The sequence below is a fragment of the Arachis duranensis genome, unplaced genomic scaffold (assembly GCF_000817695.3).
Source record: "Arachis duranensis cultivar V14167 unplaced genomic scaffold, aradu.V14167.gnm2.J7QH unplaced_Scaffold_5501, whole genome shotgun sequence".
Classification (NCBI taxonomy): Eukaryota; Viridiplantae; Streptophyta; class Magnoliopsida; order Fabales; family Fabaceae; genus Arachis; species Arachis duranensis.
The window spans coordinates 649,041-654,665 of record NW_026264955.1 but is presented as its reverse complement, the minus strand read 5'-3'; the positions used below and the strand labels follow the sequence as shown (position 1 = coordinate 654,665).

The 5,625-nt window shown below is 38.2% G+C and overlaps 1 non-coding gene across 1 annotated transcript; it reads right to left on the bottom strand.

The window, feature by feature from the left end:
- Positions 1-259: 259 nt before the first annotated feature.
- LOC127744529 (small nucleolar RNA R71) lies at positions 260-367 on the bottom strand. Its single transcript, XR_008005483.1, has one exon. It is a non-coding gene; the product is annotated as a small nucleolar RNA R71 (small nucleolar RNA).
- Positions 368-5,625: the final 5,258 nt, after the last annotated feature.

Genomic DNA, 5,625 nt, shown 5'->3' with positions numbered 1-5,625 from the left:
TCTGATGCAACAGAATTGCATGTTTTATGGACTTCCATCAGAAGATCCTTTTCAGTTCTTAACTGAATTCTTGCAGATATGTGATACTGTTAAGACCAATAGGGTTGATCCCGAGGTCTACAGTTTTATGATTTTCCCTTTTGCTGTAAGAGACAGAGCTAGAGTATGGTTGAACTCTCAACCTAAAGATAACCTGAACTATTGGGATAAGCTGGTCACGACTTTCTTAGCCAAGTTCTTTCCTCCTTAAAAGCTGAGTAAGCTTAGAGTGGATATTCAAACCTTCAGACAAAAAGAAGGTGAATCCCTCTATGAAGCTTGGGAGAGATACAAGCAACTGACCAAAAAGTGTCCTTCTGACATGCTTTCAGAATGGACCATCCTGGATATATTATATGATGGTTTGTCTGAATTGTCTAAGATGTCATTGGACCATTCTGCAGGTGGATCTATTAACCTGAAGAAAACGCATGCAGAAGCTCAGGAACTCATTGACATGGTTACAAATAACTAGTTCATGTACACTTCTGAAAGGAATCCTATGAATAATGGGATGCCTCAGAGGAAGGGAGTTCTTGAAATTGATGCTCTGAATGCCATATTGGCTCAGAACAAAATGTTGACTCAACAAGTTAATATGATTTCTCAGAGTCTGAATGGTTTGCAAAATGCATCCAACAGTACTAAAGAAGCATCATCTGAAGAAGAAGCTTATGATCCTGAGAACCCTGCAATGGCAGAGGTAAATTACATGGTTGAAGCCTATGGAAACACCTATAATCCCTCATGGAGAAATCATCCAAATTTCTCATGGAAGGATCAACAAAAGCCTCAACAAGGCTTTAATAATGGTGGAAGAAATAGGTTTAGTAATAGCAAGCCTTTTCTATCATCCTCTCAACAACAGACATAGAATTCTGAGCAGAGTCCTTCTAGCTTAGCAAACATAGTCTCTGATCTATCTAGGGCCACTCTAAGTTTCATGAATGAAACAAGGTCCTCCATTTGAAATTTAGGGGCACAAGTGGGCCAGCTGAGTAAAAGAAGAGAATCCAAAAATAGAGTGCAATGCCATAACCTTGCTTGGTGTGGCCAAATGCACAGAGGAGGAGAAGGACATGAATCCCAGTGAGGAAGACCTCTTGGGACGTCCTCTGGACAAAAAGGAATTCCCAATTGAGGAACCTAAGGAATATGAGGCTCACCTATAGACCATAGAGATTCCATTCAACCTCTTTTTACCATTCATGAGCTCTGATGACTATTCATCTTCTAAAGAAGATGAAGACTGGTGCACAAAATTGTGATCTTAATGCCACCAATAACTTGGTATGCACAATTATAATATCACTCTTATTCACAACTTCGCACAACTAACCAGCAAGTGCACTGGGTCGCCCAAGTAATAAACCTTACGTGAGTAAGGGTCGATCCCACGGAGATTGTCGGCTTGAAGCAAGCTATGGTCACCTTGTAAATCTCAGTCAGGCGGATTCAAATGGTTATAGAGTTTTAATAATTCAAAGATAAAGAGAACGTAAAATAAAGATAGAGGTACTTATGTAAATCATTGGTGGGAATTTCAGATAATTGTATGGAGATGCTTTATTCCTCTTGAATCTCTGCTTTCCTACTGCCTTCATCCAATCCTTCATACTCCTTTCTATGGCAAGCTGTATGTAGGGCGTCACCGTTGTCAATGGCTACTTTCCATTCTCTCAGTGAAAAAGGTCCTCTATAGTTTCTCGCATGGTTAATCAGCTGTTGGTTCTCGATCATGTAGGAATAGGATTTACTATCTTTTTGCGTCTGTCACCACGCCCTACAGTCGCGAGTTTGAAGCTCGTCATAGGCATCCCATTCCAGATCCTACTCGGAATACCACAGACAAGGTTTAGACTTTTCGGATCTCAAGAATGCTGCCAATGGATTCTAGCTTATACCACGAAGACTCTGATCTCACAGAATGGAAGACTCTGTTGTCAGGAGAGGTAACCCTGCATCGTGGACCAGGAATCCAAGAGATAAACACTCTAGCTTTCGCAGGTAGAACAGAAGTGTTTGTCAGGTACGCGTTCATAAGTAAGAATAGTGATGAGTGTCATGGATCATCACATTCATCAGTTTGAAGTGTGAATGATTATCTTTAGAATAAGAATAAGCATGAATTAAATAGAAGAACAATAGTACTTTGCATTAATACTCGAGGAACAGCAGAGTTCCACACCTTAATCTAGGCATGGCCGAATAGCCAGCCTCTCCAAATGGCATATGAATTTGAAAATAGGGAAAAAGACCCCAAGTACAATAGTAAAAATTTCTATTTATACTAAACTAGTTACTAGGGTTACAGAATTAAGTAAATGATGCAGAAATCCACTTTCGGGCCTACTTGGTGTGTACTTGGGCTGAGCATTGAAGCTTTCATGTGTAGAGGTCTTCCTTGGAGTTAAACGCTAGTTTGTAACTTATTTCTGGCGTTTAACTCTGCTTTGCAACTTGTTTTTGGCGTTTGACGCCAGAATAGGGCAGAAACCTGGCGTTAAACGCCAGTTTTCGTCATCTAAACTTGGGCAAATTATGAACTATTATACATTACTGGAAAGTCCTAGATGTCTACTTTCCAACGCCATTTAGACTTCTGTAGCTCCAAAAATTTCATTTCAAGTGCAGGGAGGTCAGAATCCAAAAGCATCTGCAGTCCTTTATCAGCCTCTAAATCAGATTTTTGCTCAGGTCCCTCAATTTCAGCCAGAATATACATGAAATCACAAAAAAACACACAAACTCATATTAAAGTCCATAAATGTGAATTTTGCTTAAAAACTAACAAAAATATCCTAAAAACTCAATAAATCATACTAAAAACCTTGTAAAAACAATGCCAAAAAGCGTATAAGTTATCCACTCATCACAACACCAAACTTAAATTGTTGCCTGTCCCCAAGCAACTGAAAACAAAATAGGATAAAAAGAAGAGAATATACAATGAATCCCACAGTATCAATGAAACTTAGTTCTAATTAGATGAGCAGGGCTTGTAGCTTTTTACTTCTGAACAGTTTTGGCATCTCACTTTATAGGAACTTTGAATGATTGGCATCTATAGGAACTTCGAATTTTAGATAGTGTTATTTATTCTCCTAGTTCAGTATGTTGATTCTTGAACACAGCTATTTATTGAGTCTTGGTCGTGGCCTTAAGCACTTTGTTTTCCAGTATTACCACTGGATACATAAATGCCACAGACACATAACTGGGTGAACCTTTTCAGATTGAGACTCAACTTTGCTAAAGTCCCCAATTAGAGGTGTTTAGGGTTCTTAAGCACACTCTTTTGCTTTGGATCATGACTTTAACCACTCAGTCTCAAGCTTTTCACTTGGACCTTCATGACACAAGCACATGGTTAGGGACAGCTTGATTTAGCCGCTTAGGCCTGGATTTTATTTCCTTGGGCCCTCCTATCCATTAATGCTCAAAGCCTTGGATCCTTTTTACCCTAGCCTCTTGGTTTTAAGGGCTATTGGCTTTTTCTGCTTGCTTTTTCTTTTTTTTTCTTTCTCTTTCTTTTTTTTCGCCACTTTCTTTTTTTTCACTGCTTTTTCTTGCTTCAATAATCAATTTCATGGTTTTTCAGATTATCAATAACATTTCTCTTTGTTTATCATTCTTTCAAGAGCCAACAATTTTAACATTCATAAACTTCACTATAAAAAATATGCACTGTTCAAGCATTCATTCAGAAAAAAAAAGTATTGCCACCACATCAAAATAATTAAACTAATTTCAAGATAAAATTTGAAATCCAAGTACTTCTTGTTCTTTTGTAATTAAGCACCTTTTTCATTTAAGAGAGGTGAAGGATTCATGGAATTATTCATAGCTTTAAGACATAGACACTAGTGATCATGTAGTGAAGACACAAAACATAGCCAAACATAAAGCTCATAACCGAAAATAGAAAAATAAATAGACAAGGAGATTAAGGAATGAGTCCACCTTAGTGTGGGTGGCGTTATCCTCTTGAAGATCCAATGGAATACCTGAGCTCCTCTATGTCTCTTCCTTGCCTTTGTTGCTCCATCCCTAGTGATTTTGGTGCTCCTATCCTTAGTTGCTCCCAATAGTTGTGTGGAGGAAAACGTATCCCTTGAGGCATCTCAGGGATTTCTTAACTTGTTGAGGTCCATAAGTTGGTTCTCTTGTTTGCTCCATCCTTTTCTTAATGATGGGATTGTCCTCTTCAATTAGGATGTTGATGAATGGATTTTTGACGGTCTAGAATTCCATAAATGAAGTCTCGTTGTAAAGTATAGTTTCTAAACCAACAATAATCCTTCCATGCAAAAATTTGGTTGTCACAAAGAACAAACCCCAAATAAGAATTAACCGGAGTATTTGGACTCTGGGTCGTCTCACGAGGATTGCAATGAAGTGGTCAATTATTGGCTATAAAGTATATTTTGGGGTTTTTTTTGGAATAAGAGACATGAAAAGTAAATGATAAGGAAATTCAAATAACAACAAGGCCTTGGCAAGGGTTGGTGGTCAAGGATCTCTATCCTTATCACTAAACACAACATGAGAATTGGCAAGGATCATCCCCATTAAGTCATCCTCTAAATCATAAAGGAAAGTCAAATGAGCTATGTCAATCCAAGTCCATAAGTCCTAGTTCTCCACCAATTCAATTAGTGAGATCTAAGGTCAATGGCTCCCAATCATCAATCACTTGGACATTAGCAACTCAAGAGTTTCTAAGTTACCTTCCCAAGCCAAGAGCATAAAATTCTACTCTAAAGCACAACCAAGAATTTTGTCGAATACTTGGTGGGTACAAATGGAAAGCATAGTAAAAGTGCAAGAAGCATCCGCACGGAAGCATCATGTACGTGTGCGCGTCCTTAGGCGAACTCACTTTTGCGCGCGCGTGCCCTGTACGCGTGCGCGCCCATCGATGCATTTCCAATCTTGGTTTCTTCATACATTCTCCACTTTGTATGCTTTTCTTCTCATTTCTTCCATCCAATACTTGCTCTATGAACCTGAAATCACTCAACAAAAATATCAAGGCATCAGATGGAATTAAAGTGAGTTAAAATCACTAATTTAAGGGCCTAAAAAGCATGTTTTTACACTTAAGCACAATTCAAGGGAGAATTACAAAACCATACTATTTCATTGAATAAATGTGGGAAAAGGTGATAAAATCCCCCAAATTAAGCACAAGATAAACCACGAAATTGGGGTTTATCAAATCTCCCCACACTTAAACTAAGCATGTCCTCATGCTAAAATTAAGAAAGAAGCAAAGGGGTATCAACATTTATTCAATGCAAACTAACTAAATGCAACCTATCTATATGCAAAATCTATTTATATGAATGCATCCACTTGGTCAAAACAAGTCAATTTCCAAGAATACATATATAAGTACAAGGGCTAAGGCAATAGCAACCAAATCAACCCACAATTGAATTGAATCATTGAAAGATTTTACAAACTTGCAAGAAAAGAGCGATCGAACCCTCACCGGCCGCTATAGGCACTAAAGTGTATGGGGTTGATTCACTCGATTATCCCCTAATCAAGCTTTCCAAGATTTATTTTTCATCTAACAAT